This window comes from Phyllostomus discolor, chromosome 6, assembly GCF_004126475.2.
Source record: "Phyllostomus discolor isolate MPI-MPIP mPhyDis1 chromosome 6, mPhyDis1.pri.v3, whole genome shotgun sequence".
NCBI classification, from domain to species: domain Eukaryota; kingdom Metazoa; phylum Chordata; class Mammalia; order Chiroptera; family Phyllostomidae; genus Phyllostomus; species Phyllostomus discolor.
The window spans coordinates 63,786,822-63,801,167 of record NC_040908.2 but is presented as its reverse complement, the minus strand read 5'-3'; the positions used below and the strand labels follow the sequence as shown (position 1 = coordinate 63,801,167).

At 46.3% G+C, this 14,346-nt stretch overlaps 1 protein-coding gene across 7 annotated transcripts in view; it reads right to left on the bottom strand.

Annotated features, from left to right (window-relative positions):
* Nucleotides 1-9,747: 9,747 nt before the first annotated feature.
* Nucleotides 9,748-14,346, bottom strand: part of ZC3H8 (zinc finger CCCH-type containing 8) — a 30,977-nt gene continuing 26,378 nt past the window's right edge. For 6 of the 7 annotated variants that reach the window (XR_004903757.1, XM_028517360.2, XM_036028276.1 and 3 more), the window contains one exon: nucleotides 10,491-13,258. The gene's annotated coding sequence lies outside the window, so the exon portion shown is untranslated. Of the gene's footprint in view, nucleotides 10,318-10,490; nucleotides 13,259-14,346 lie in introns of those variants that run through there. The other variant, XM_036028273.1, reaches the window with a different exon arrangement.

Genomic DNA, 14,346 nt, shown 5'->3' with positions numbered 1-14,346 from the left:
TTTTTTAAAAAGTAAACTACATGGTTCCAAAGCCAAATTCACAAAATGAACTGTATTCAGAGAGTCTGTATTCTGTATTCCCTCCATCTTATTACCTTATCCTGCCATGGATAATTGATCTTTTTTCCATTTTGCCCTTTCATTTAAAAGATATAAACAAATGGAAAAAGATAGCATGCTATTTTATACTTTCCTCAATCTTGTATTTCTTCCTTAACAATATATTGGACATCACTCCACAGATTCAGACAGAACATTCTCCTACAAATTGTTCTGTTATAAGGATATACTAGTGTTTATCTAACCAGTAACTGTTGATTGACATTTGGGTTGTTTCCAGTCCTTTCATATTAAAAATACTGCAGCAATATGCATTTGTCTTTTTGTATTTTTGCCTTTGCATCTCTGTGGGGCCAGTTGTTCCTCTGTAGGGATTCTACTGCTTTCTCTCCCCAACAATATATGAGTCATATTCCTGAGTCAAAGAAGGGCCGGGGGTGTCCCTGGTTCTCACATCCGCACATTGCACCTGCCCGCCGCCCCAGAGAACAGAGAGGCCGGAGTGGAGGGCTGTTCCGCAGCTACCTGTCCACTCACACTGGAACTGTGGTAGCCGTCGGCAGCCACCGGAAGAGAGGAGACGAGCCAACTGGATCACTGGCTCCTCAGTGATGGAAAGGTAGCTGGGTCTTTGGATAACTTTTTAAAAATCATCTTATTTATAAAGTGTAGTACCTCCCATACTAGCAAACAAAAAGGATATTAAGTTTAAAGCAATATATCACTGCAAAGTCACAGTAAACTTGATGGTCTGTGGGAACCTGGGCATGTGCCTGGAGGAGACGTAATATCAGACTCGGTGGTCCTATCCCACCAACATCCACCTCGGCTCTTACCAAGCTCACAGTGTGCAGGCGGAAGGTAGACTTTTGCAACTTTTACCTTGTACATTTGAAAATCTGTAGGTTTTTCTAAGCTGCATAAAAATTCCTGAATGACTCCCACACTCCAGGAACTGTTTTAGTTGCTTAGGATCTAGTGGATGGCCAGGAGGACAGGGATGCTGACTTTGCAGGGCCGACATTTTGGCACTTGAGACGATCATGCACACGTAACGAGGGAAGGCTGTGATCCCGGGGAGGGAGGTATGGTACCGTGAAAGTGAAAGCAGCAAGTGAGGGTGGCCCGCACCTGAGGAATGCGTGCGGCTCAGCCGCCCATGTGGCCTAGATGCTGCGAACACTGTCATTGAGTGTAGTGGCAGTTAGATCCAGCCCCTGCGGTTTGGACTGTGACTCAGAATTTTGAGTGAGTGAATGCAGCAGTGATAAAAGGAGGCCTGGGCCGACCCACTGGGCTCGTGGGCACAAAGGCAGCATCATGGAGACAACAGTGATGCTGACTTGGAAAGCGAGGGAACAGAAGGCCCTGGGGGGACCTGCAGGGACAAAGCCTATATATTTTTTTGTTTTGGCTATTAGTGCTGTTATACAATATTCCCAAATTTAGCAGCTTAAAACAGTTATTTTCATCATGCTCTTAGATTCTATGGGACAGGAACTCAATGGAGCACAGGGAGATGGTCCACATTTGCTCAACGACATCCGTACCCCCCTCAGCCTGGCACACTCCAGCAGGGGCCGAGTCACCTGGAGGGTCATGCTGGCCTGGGCGGGGCAACCTTGCAGGCAGGACCGACAGGCAGACAGCTTTCCTTGGACTCTTCACGTGGATTAGCTTCCTCAGAGTATGGTGGCCTCAGAAGGGTAGGACTCCTGACATGGTAACTCAGGGTTCCTAGTGTGAGTGTCCAGAAAACAAGGTAGAAGCTACGTGGCCTTCATGACCCCTCAGAAGTCACCTAGGGTCACCTGTGCCATACACTGTTGGTTGAAGGAGTCACAAACAACACTGAGTTAAGGGAAGTGGACGTGGACCAGTGAGTCCTTGCTGCGTTGGGGTGAGTTGAACTGAGCTGTTTCAAAGGGTTTAGGGCCATGTTTTAAACTGCTGCTCCTCGTCTTCTGTGTGGGGTCTTATGAAACCTGGCTTCCTGCGGGTTTACCAGAAACTCCATGTCCTCTCCTTCATGCGCAAGCTGTTATAGGTGTTCTGCTCAGGCAGACGATCCCTGCTAGAGACAGGGTTTATACTCACATTGGGAGAGGTCCCACCTCTCCCTCAAGAGGATACCTTTGACTACGGTAAAAGTAGTTCAAAGCCCAATGGCGCTGTAAACATGCCAGGGTCAGAAGTCGGGGAAAGAAACCACTGGCAGGGTCGGGACCAGGTCATAAAGAAGTTGGCACTTGAAATGTTCTGATTACATGAGGAACTCTGGTGGGAGATGCAGGCCACACTCAGGGGCAAGGAGGATTTCCAACCAGACCAGCATTGGCAAGCCACAGAAATGTCAGCTGACTTGCAGACCAGACAGTATGACTTGGAAGAATTTTCTGAATCTGACCACCTTTAAAGGAAAAGTTAGACTTTTGCAATCCAGTCCTTTATCTCCAGGAAGCTCTTTAGATCTACTTTCAAGGGACAAGCAGGCTCATGGCAAACACCTTGCTCACTTACGCTGGGGCACTGTACCGCCGTCTGCCTGCCTTCCTTTTGCAGCTGGCTCAGTGGTCAGATGGGCGTTAAAGACCTCTGCTACTTCAGCCCACTTGTCCTCCCCACGCAGCCATCAGGTCCCTTCCCTGGAAGTGTTCCTCACCCTGACCGAGCCCTGCAAGCACCACACCTCCATTCCTGCCTTCAGCCAGCAGGGCGTGCCAGGTGGGGCTGAGGCTGGGCCCTGAAAGCTGGACGTCTGTCTCACGCCAGTGCTGGAGCCTGCCCATGGGACAGATGGGTTTCTGCGGAGCACACGCTGTTTCCCAAAGGCAGCTGGATCTTAGAGCACAGCCCCGCCTCCCAGAGCCCTGAGTGATCTGGCCCACACTGAAGACACTCCTGCATCCACATGCGCCAGCCTCCTTCCTGCCCCTTGACGCAGCCAAGCTCATTCCCGCCTTGCTCAGCTCTTCACTTGGGGTGGCTCAGAGCTCCCCTTCTCAGGCTGTCCCAGCCACCCTTGCCAGTGCTGCTCTCCCCTCTGCAGTCTCCCCAATCCCCGTACCCTGTTGCATTTTCTTCAAAAACACCTTTCACTATCTGGAATGAATGTGTTTCTTTACCTGGTGTTTTCTGTCTCTCCCCAAAGCACAGATGCTATTGGTTCCCCACCCAGGATCCAGCCCCCCTTTCTTCTTCTCCATGAAGAAGCCCATTTTGCTCAGATCCCCTTTCCTCCTTGTCATGGGCTGAACTGTGTCCCACCCCAAATTCGTATGTTGAAGTCCTGACCCCCAGGGCCTCAGAATGTGACTGTACTTGGAGATGGGGTCTTTAAAGACATAAGGTTAAAGTGAGGCCATCAGGGCGGGTCCATATCCCATATGAGTGGTATCTTTATAAAGAGAGATGAGGATGCAGACACACACAGAGGAAGACCATGTCTTCACATGGAAGACCAGCGGGGATAGGGCAGCCATCTGCAAGCCAGGGAGAGAGGCCTCAGAAGAAATCAACCTTGCCGACTAACACCTTGACCTCAGATTTCTAGTGTCCAGAATTGTGAGAAAACACAGGTTTGGTGCTTTATCATGGCAGCCCCGGCAAACCGACACATTCCTCATTCCAGCCTGTGTCTCAGAGAAAGTGACCACCACCCTCACCACTTAGGCTTCAAGGCAACCACAGTGAATCATCATGGGCCAGTGAGTGTCCGAGGCAGCCATGCATGGCATTCTCCAGGGGCTGTGATGTGTCCACGTGTCCAGGGACTGTCCCAGGCAGCGTGAAGGGAAGGGCTCTTTTCCTACGTGGGTGAAAAGGCCTCTTCTCCACTAAATGAGAAGAAATATGCTGGAGGCCATTTTTTTTTCCACAATGAGAGAAGCTAGTTCTTAGAAAGAACATGCCTCCTGGTGAAAGGCAGAGCTGAGGGAAATGGGGCTGGGGTCCCAGCTGATATCTGCCCGGAACTTTCCTGCCTCTGAACTGTTCCATGCAATGGCGTGGTAATGGTGTAAGTGGGTCTGAGTTGGAATCTTGTCATTGGAAGCCCAGAGCATCCTGGTCTCCCAGGCTAGAACCCCAGCTCCACAAGCACAGGCCTCTTGTCTGTATCTTGGCTGATGCCGCCCCAGCCCCTGCCAACCCTGCTGGGTGCTCAGTACTCGTCTGTGGACTGACGACTAATGAGACCAATGTGAATGTGTTGAGAGTGGCCACCCATCACTGCCACCAATAAGCTGGCTTTAATTTAGTTTGTCAAGAGCAGGGTCCTGAGACAATGGGTTGGGGAAGGGAATATTAGAAAGACGGGTATGCCCTTGGTGGTGTGGCCCAGTTGGTTGGAGTGTTGTCCCATATACTGAAAGGTAGGGGGTTTGATTCTCCATCAGGGCACCTGCCAGGGTTGCAGGTTCACTCCCCAGTCAGGGTGAGTATGGGAGGCAACCAATCAATGTTTCTCTCTCGAATCAATGTTTCTCTCTCTCTCTCTCTCTGAAATCAATACAGGTATTTTAAAAATTAAAAAAAAAAAGATGAGTGTGAAGAAAACAGGAGTGAGGGCCTCGTACATATGCAAAATCTTCGCAGAAACCATGGACAGAGAAGCTACAAAAAAAACAGATGGTTTCGTGGCAGATGTTAGTGCATTTGGCCAAATGCCTCCCACTGTCCCCACTTTGGGCCTGCGGTAGGCTGGCACTTCTGTGCCCAATGTCTGGGCCTGGTGGGCCAGGTCCTGACTAGGAAGGGGTGCAAGTCTCCCAGGGCCAAATCGCTGTGTGTCCTACAATTTTAAGTGAAACAACATATAACAAAACCAGTTTTACAACAGGCTAACTGATATAAACGGGGTTAAGTCCCTATAGCACCTCATCAATGCCATAATCAAATGACACTGAGGATCTGCTGCACTATCCGGCTGTGACAGTGGGGCCCCCAGCATCCTCTCCCCCTCGAGTGGCAGCTGGCCCTGCTCAGGTGAGGCTGCCTTGTCAGCTCAGGTTCCCCAGTGATATCGTGAGCTGCTGACCACGCTGTGAGCAGAATGTGCAAAAACCCATCCTTCGTTGTGTCAGGCCATCAGATTTTAGGATTGTCTGTTATTCCAGCACAGCTCTCCTGAGTGACACAGGACAAAAAGAGAATAAAAGAGAGACTCCCTCACCATTAATGGTGATATCAAACTATGGTCTGAGGAGTAGAATGAACTCAGTTCCTTACACCAGATTTATGAAAAACACACAAGAAAACCGCACACACAACTAATGCTTGCAACTGCCAAGCCAGCCTAGAATGGTGTGTCTCAAGGTCGAGGCTGACTTCCCAGTGACGTGGAAGAGTTTTAGGTCCTGAAGGCAAACCCAGCCTCTGTCCTAACCTCTTACCTTGGGAGCAGAATAAGCCTTGAGTTGTTGGCTGAACTGTGTCCTCCAAAAAGGTATGTTCAAGTCCTAATACGTGGTATCTGTGACTGGGACCTTGCTTGGAAAGAGGTTTTTGCATATATAATTAATTAAGTTAAAATGACATCATCCTAGATTAGGATGGGCCTTAATCCAACAACTGGTAACCTTATAAGAAAACCAAACAGAGCCCTGGCTGCCGTAGCTCAGTGGATTGAGCACGGCCTGCGAACCAAAGCATTGCAGGTTCGATTCCCAGTCAGGGCACATGCCTGGGTTGCAGGCCACGGCCCCCAGCAACCACACATTCATGTTTCTCTCTCTCTCCTTCTCCCTCCCTTCCCTCTCTAAAAATAAATAAATAAATAAATAAATAAAATCTTAAAAAAAAAAAAAAGAAAGAAAACCAGAGATACAGACACATATACAGGCAGAAGGTGAAGGCAGAGACTGGAGTTAACACCGTCAGAGCCAAGATATGCCAAGGATTGCCAGCAACCACCAGAAGCTGGAAGAGGCAGGAGAGACCCTCCCCTGGAGCCTTCAGAGGGAACTTGGCCCTGCCTATACCTTGACCTCAGACTTCTGGCCCCCAGACGGCGAAAGGACACATTTGTTGTTGTCAGGCTCCCAGGCTAAGGTCCTGTTACAGCAGCCATAGGAAGTTCAGACACCTTGTACCCCAGTCTCCCTTCCAGAACATCTGTTGAGCGTCAGTCATCTCTGTCCCCGGGGAACATGGACAATCACCACCTACCAAGCACACACTTCTCCTGGAAAGCCCGCTGCCCCGCCCGGCTGTCCTCCTCAGTAATCCCAGATCACAGAGAAGGCCACCTTGCCGTGAGTGCAGGTCATACCGGGAACATACCGGAGGCTGCTTTTCAAACATGGTGTCCATTTTTCTTTTTCTTGAAAGAGAAGTTGTCTAATTTTATAGCAAGTAATGATATAACTCTATTTTTTTTCAGCAATAAAAGCTGAAACAAAGCATCAGTCAGCATGTTTCATAAAGAGGTTCGTTGACTCTGGGGGTAGGGGAGGACTAGCCTAGAGGATTGGAGACAGAATGAGAGCTGCTCTCCCTCAGGCTCTGCAGGGGCCGGTGCACCCTCCCCAGCTGCCTTCCCCTCACCCTTTGGGTCCAGCTTTTCAGAGGCTGCCTCAGGACTCACACAACCTGTGAACTACACACTCTGGAGCACCCGCATCACCCTGGCTGAACATAAACACCTGACACCGGCTCCTCAGAAAGACAAGACCACTCACTCTGCCAGTAACTCTCTACCTGACACACCAGACCCACCCCTGCCAGGGAAGACCGTCTGAGGACTTCCTCTGATCGCAAAATCTCCATAATTATCTTTCCCTAAGACCCTCCTGCTGAGATGTCATGGTCCCCTGAAATGCCACCTTTCTCTTGCTGCAGCAACTGATAAACCTGACTTTGTTGGCTGTAAGTGGGGTCCAGGTGGTCTTTGAGAGATGGGCCTCAACTCCCAGCTCAAGCAACCAGTGGTCTCTACCACGGTCCCTGGACCCACGGGTGTGACCGTGAGGTGCGTACTAGGTAGCTGGTGACCACCAGCTGGTTAAGAGTCCCACATCTGCAAATGAGAAAGAAGGAGGGTTTGCTCAGCAGGAACTGTGCTAAGCCCTGGAAGGCACCTCACACATGCATTTGAATGTCACGTAGAAGGAAGCATCAGGAACCCACCTGCTGATTACTCACATTCTCCTCTCTCAATTCTCTTATCTCCTCTCCTTTGTTTTTGCCCTTGTCTGGGGAGTTCTTGAATTACTTGGACACACCACTCCCATCAGTGTTGTTTCTTGGTTTGCCACTACCACTGCGAACCTTAAACATTAAAATAATCCTTTTCATTCTTTCACCTAGAAGTCCGCTGTTTTTCTTATGGTTGGTGGCCAACAGCAGTTCCCTTTCGATGTTTAATACCTTAATGATTTAATGACTATTGAATGAGGGCTTTTCATGTGCCTGATCCTCGCAGGGACATGGCCTTGAACAAGACAGAATGCCCCCGTGCTGCTCCAGACCATCAGGGAAGGCAATTTAAAACAAGGCTGTGAGAGCTGCCAAGCCCAGAAGAGGGGAGGGAGAGGGTGCCTTGCCTGGTGTTCAGTGTATACAGCTGCCTCGACAGCAGAGGACATGGGGGTGAAGCCTTCAAGGAAGAGAAAGGCCAACGTGAGACGGATGCAGGTCCCTGCTACCCTGAACGCCCATTTTCCAGTCCTGTGATGGGCCTGCAGGGTTCTGGACCACAGCCCCTGCTAAGTCGTGGGTGGGCCCAGGAGGCCCGTTCGTGGTCCTGCATGCAGCCCCACACCACATCCCCCTCACAGCCACTGTGTTCTCACTGAGATTTCACAGGGCACCAGCAGTGTCTTCCTGGCCGACTCTCCAAGGTCTTCCCATTCCTCACATTTGCCCTTCCTTGCCTTGCCTTTTGGCCCCCAGATGGAAGATCCTGTACATCCCATTGAAAAAGTCAAAGTCGTTTTTTCCCTCTTGCCTTTTCCTGGTACAAATCTAGCTGTAGGGTGCGTCCCAAAGAACACACAACCTGCAGAACTGCTGGCAGCCAGGAGCGGGAGCAGCAGGGCCTGGGCAGGAGGAACTCGGCCCACATCACCTCCCCAGCTCCTGAGAACACAGCACCCTTCACAGCAGCACAAGGACAGGCATTCAGCCCCTGGGACAATCAGGAATTCACTGGGACCGGGTTTTCCTTCTTCATGGACTGAAATGGCTGTTTTATGTGCATTTGGCTGAAATAAGGGGCACTTCTGTTGATTCCGGGTTTACCTAACTGAGTTCAGCTACAGGAGGAAGTTTAAGTTGGCTTGCAGTCTGTGGGCACACGGAAAGCTGAAAAGAGCTGGTTTGTCAGCAGATGTGGGGCTGAATCACAAATTTGTTCAGGAAGTCCAAGATTAAAGTCCAGTTTATATTATTATGTAACAGATATACCTGCCAAGCAACATATCCAGGCAAATAAATTTGAAGTATTTTTTAGTACAGTTGGAATACAAAACTCATACTTAATAATTACATGAATGATAAATAAAGCCACTTCTGTAGAACCCCTTAAAAAAGTAGTTTAAAATTTTGGAGCTGAGTGAACATCCTGAATACTCTGGAACGAGGAGCCTCTTGCCAGGAGGATGAGTCCCTGGACAGCCGGGCAGGCAAGGGGCACTCTGGAAGAAAAGGACTTGAAGATGGCACGCATCAGTCTTCCTACCAGTCACGAACAACTGTTACTCACGTGCAGACAGAAGCTGCAGAAGGAAGGTGCTGTGATGTCAAACAACACTGAAGAGTGGGCAAGGCTTCCACCTCTGGAAAAGTGACTGAGGAGTTCTGAAAATCCACTTCACAAACGTCGTGGGAGAACTCTGGCAAAAACAGTCTGAAGCCATTTTTTTTTCCAGAATTCTGGAAATTAAGTTCAAAGAGATGGATTCAAAGAGAATTTACTGAGGACAAACAGCTGAACCTTGGTAAATGGCTGGTACAAAGACCTGCCTGGACCTCTCTCCCCTCCCCAGCCCACAGCTACAGTAACTGTAACAACTAGCACCTGAGAGTCACCAGTGAGTGGAAAGACCTGGAGCTCAAGAGGCCCCCGAACCATTGCTTTTGATCTATGTAACAGCTCACTGAGAAGCTATATTCTCAAGCCATCATCTGACCAGACTCAGGAGCAATGAAAAAAATTTGGGGCTCCTTTGAGAAAGGGCTGATTTGAGGACTGAAGTGGGAACATACAAAATGAGCCTGGAACACCTCTGCCAAGTTCATTCAGGGTTCATTGGCAGAACTCAGCAACCCGTGGCTGTAAGACTGGAGTTCCCATGGCCCTCTCACAGCAGGGCAACCTCTTCAAGGCTGGCAGGAAAACCCCCCTGCTGCGTCTCACTTCTGACCTCAGGAAGAGCCCAGTGTCTTTTAAGGGTTCATGTGATTAGTTGAGACCCACCCAGGAACATCTCCCTTTCGATTAACTCAAAACCAAGTGACTTGAGACCTTAATTATGCAAAAGTAAAACTGCTTCATCTTTGATGTGTATCGTAAATCAATCCTAAGAAACCCAGCACTCGCAGTGACGACGACTCAGAGGGAGGGTTCGAGTACACCAGGGTGCGGGGTCCTGGGAGCCGTCTTACTATTCTGCCTCCCACAGAGTGGACAGGGGATGGGGAAGAAACACAAACCATTCTTTTTCATAACGAACCTTTTTGTTTTTAAATTTTATTAATCCAAAATAAATTTTGTAACAAATTTTCTTTCACAGTAAACTTTTGACTATATGCATATAAACTTCAGTTTAAAATTATATTCAAATCATGTGTCACTAAATAAGACCCACCGTTTTTATGTGCCAATACAAGTAAACTGCCAATTAAAATGTGACATTCTATCAACTGTAAAAGACAATCCAATCACAGTGATGTTAGCTGTAACAATGTGTACCCCAGAATTAATGACACAGCCCAGTTTAGTTTTCCACATTTTTAAATAATGTGGTGTTGCAAATCTCACAGGAATCAACCAACAGCATCCTGAGGTGAGCTGGGCGGCTCATCCCTCCCTACTAAGCAAGTACGTTCTCCCCTTTCATCCTAACCCTCTCACAGGCCTACTCCTTGCCGCTATCATGTTCCCTCCTTTCTTACACCGGCTTCTCACTGCGAGCTGCCAACAGGAGTCAAGACTGAACAAAGCCTTCGGTGCAGAGGGGTCAGGGGCAGAAATGTGGACTTGGACAGATGAATGTAGGTTTGATTCCTGGCTCACATTTATTATCTTGCCTTTGGCTGCAGGTAAGAGGACCCAAGTCAAAAGGGATTGAACAGTAAAAAAAATATATATATTTTATGTGTATATAAAATTTCATGTGGTATAACATGCATGCTGAAGGTTGGCTGTCTCCTAAGGCTGGTATATTCCATGGCTCAGGTATCAAGGACCCAGCTTCTTCTTAACTTTCCTCTGTCATCTTCAGCTGGTCTGCTAGCTCCCCTTGAAGTCATTAGGCAGCTGCATCCGTTCTGGGCGTCACATTCAGACACGGCAATGTCTAGCCTCTTCCTGTGTATCTTAAGCGATGATCACTTTTCCAGAAGTGTACTAGAGGACATGCATTCCTATTTCAAGCCTAAACCAACTGCTGCAAAAAGAGTGGCACTTCCAATATTTGTTGAGACCAGTGGTTTTCAACTTTGGCAGTGCTTTGGAATCACCCGGAAGCTACTGAAAACCTCATGTCCACACCCCAGCCCTGCCCCCAAGTCAGAATTTCTGGGAGTGGGCCCCAGACAGCAGTATCTTTTACAAGGGTTCCTAGGTGACCCCAATGTGAAGCCAAAGTTGAGAGCCACAACTTTAGACCCTTGCTGACACACCACTAAGGGTTGGGGCCAGGGCTTACCATCCACAAAGCACTGACAATACCATAGAGGGAAGGACATCTCAGCACGGATGGGGTTGTTAGAAGAGGAGTACAGATAACGCGTTGGTACACACCTAGGGACGTGAGAAGGAGACCTTCTTACACACATGGTTTCCTCACTGGTCAACAGTAACAACTGATTTTGCTACCATAACCCCAGTGATAGAACTGTGGTAAGTATTCAGAAGGATTTTATGTACATGATCCTAGCATTTGTTCCACAAGTGCTTCCGCTGAGAGACCCTGACCTCACTAACCCCCAATATGGGGTTGGTGCTTCTAACCGGAAATACAAGCCCCGTTATTTAAGCCGGATCACCAAACCACAGTATTTTGACCTGTACAAGTGACCTTGGAAGAAATCAGTAACTGTAACCCTCCCCTCCCTGGCCCCAAAGGTCATGATTATCAGAAACTAGCCAGTGAACTGAGACAACTGTGCGGAAAGTCAGGAAATCCATGAAGAGAGGGGACAAGTCACTTAACAGCCCTGGGTCTGGATTCCGTTAAGTTCACCTGGATCAAGTCAAAACACCAAAAGGCTATACATACTTATCTTACAAACTGACAGAATTTGAGTTTGCTGTCACGTGGCTCTTAGTAACTGACCACAAAAAAACTTACATGAAACCTGTTGCGCAGAATCTTAGAAGTGAGAACTCTGTCCATTCTATTCAGTGATTTACATAATGAAGACCTACATAAGAACTGTTTTATGAAATTATTATTAAGAGAGGTTTTGCATCGTACCTTTCTGATAATAAGAGGCAAACAGATTACCTCTTCATCCTTTTTGTTTTGGCTCCAAAAAGAATCAGACAAATTTAATACAACCATGATGACCACGCTGGTCACATACATGTACATCCATTACAGTTTTCTTTACAACTTTCTTACTGATATTTCCCCTGCCCCAGGTTCTTGAACCAACTGTGGTTCCATTACACGCACACCTGCTTGGAGCTGCAGGGGTCAATGGGATTTAGATCACAGGAGGAAACCATGGCGGGCAGAGAGGAGCCAAAGGCAGCAGGCACTAAATCCTGGCTGGCTGAGAAGGGGAGACCAGAGAAGAACTTAACACCAGGCAGACAAACAGATCCTGATTCAGGGTATTATCACACAGTAGGGGCACAGGTGAAGCAGCACACCGGAAAATCTGCTCTGACTAAGGAAAGGAAAGTGGACTAGGGAAGATGAAGTTGAAAATGGAAGCACATCTGTTGGAAGCTGCTGTAACAATCAAGGGACACAGCCTAATGGCGGCTTTAGGTGCACGGGACATATTTACGAGAGTGTGTCTCTTTTAACTTGACTGAACACAATTTAAGAGATTTTACTGACACATTTGCCTCTTCATTTCTTCTCTTGCTTTAGTGGATTAGGTTGCAACCAAGTAACTTGGACTCATTTTTTGGTGTACTCTATTCAGCAATTTAGTGATGTTACTATTTTTCCCAGCAATAAAACAATATAATAGTGACAGTTTGTTTCATAGTATTTTTCTAATAATCACCACACCACTATATAAAAGTGCCTGTTTAGAATCTCATTATTTGTGTTTTGACAATTCTGTATTTCAGTACCATGTCACAGGCATCATCACAATACCAAAACTTACATTTTATATAAGTGTATAATCTGACCACAATTTCTGAACCAATGAAAATGATAACCATTCTTATATCTTAACAAAAAAGTTAAGAACTCCAAGTTTTGGAAGGATATAGTAAGAGTCTTTGTACCATTTTTATTTTGAGTAATAAGAAACTGGAAACAAATGTCTAACAACAGAAAACTTGTTTAAAAAAAATCACAGAACCACAATTTAAGTCATAAAATAGAACTGTGAGCAACCATTAAAAAATACCGTACACATATTCAATGACACGAAAACTTCTAACTGTACATCTGTGTTCTATCCAAGAGAAACCCAAGTTTTCTCTCTTCAGTCTTGCACCTCTTCAACCATCCTCACTCAGCCTGACGCTGCTTCCTATTTTATTGGGAAAACTAGACGAATCAAATAGACTTCTGCACTTTCCTACCCACAACATTTACCCAGCAGCGAGCAGCCATGTCATCTGTCTCCTCTCCCGCTCCGACAGCAGAACGGCTGGGTGAAGACAACCCTTTCACTTATACACTGGATTCTGTCCCTCCGAGGGCGCCATCCATTAAAGAAGCAGCATGTCACCATAATGTTACGAGAAGGTGCTTTAAATGAGGAATCCAGTAAACCACTCCAAATCACCAGTCTTGAACAGTCCCGAATGTATGCATGAGCACTCTTCATCTATACAAAGCTACAGAAGAAAACAGAAAACAAAAACACCTCAGCTGGTGAAAATTAACCAACATAGCCACCCCCTTCCCTCCGCCTGAAAAACGTACAGCAGAAGAAAACTGTAACACAAAAATCCAAACTGAATTAAATATCCCTGTTTGGGAATCTGAAAAAGCAACTTGAATTGAAATTCAAAAACTAAGGGCATAACTGAACAAAAAATCAGAAGTAATGAAACAAGAGTGGACTGGCCTCAGAAATAAGAGGAAAACAATCATATAAAAAATGAAGGCTGTGTTATAAGAAAGATTTGAATGGAAACTTAGTAAGGGTTATTGGACTAAAGTGGGAAAGAAGAATAAAAATGAGTTGAAGGAAGTAGTATTTATTAAAGAAAGAAAAAACATGGAGAAGGAAAACATGCATATGCAAAACACATATTGACTATAATATAAAATGACAGAAACTAACACAAATGTTCAGTCATTTAAATAAATGTGAATGGGTTAATTTACTTATGAAAAGAAGAAAAGAATTTTTGGTTTGGCTCACAAGCAGAACCCAGCTGTATGCTCCATATAAGAAATAAGCCTAAAAATCAGAAAAGCTAAAAATAATGTAATGGGCAAATGAACATTAAAAGCAAATGCAGAGATCAAATGGTGATAGAAGGAGATCTGACTTAGGGTGGTAAACACACAATGTGAAGTATAGATCAGGTTGGTATTAAGAATTGTACACCTGAAACCTATATAATTTATTAACCACTGCCACCCCAATAAATTTAATGAAAAAGAATAAAGTACTAGAAAAAACTTTTTAAATAAGGTTTTCTGTAAAAAAAGAAAAAAGTAAATGCAAACAAATTTCCAGTTATAATGCAAAATCTGAAACCACATCAGAAAACTTTCTTCGTTGTTGCGTGAAAACCCATTAGTCCGTATTGCATGCTGGGCAGCTGTTTCACCCATGCATAATTCTGTAGTAGTGTCAGGCATTGTTTATTTGGAAAATGTTAGCTTAATAATCTGTGCAGATTTTTCAAATGTTCTATGATACAGTATTTTAAAAATCACATTCTTTAACATCATCAACCAACCGCATCAA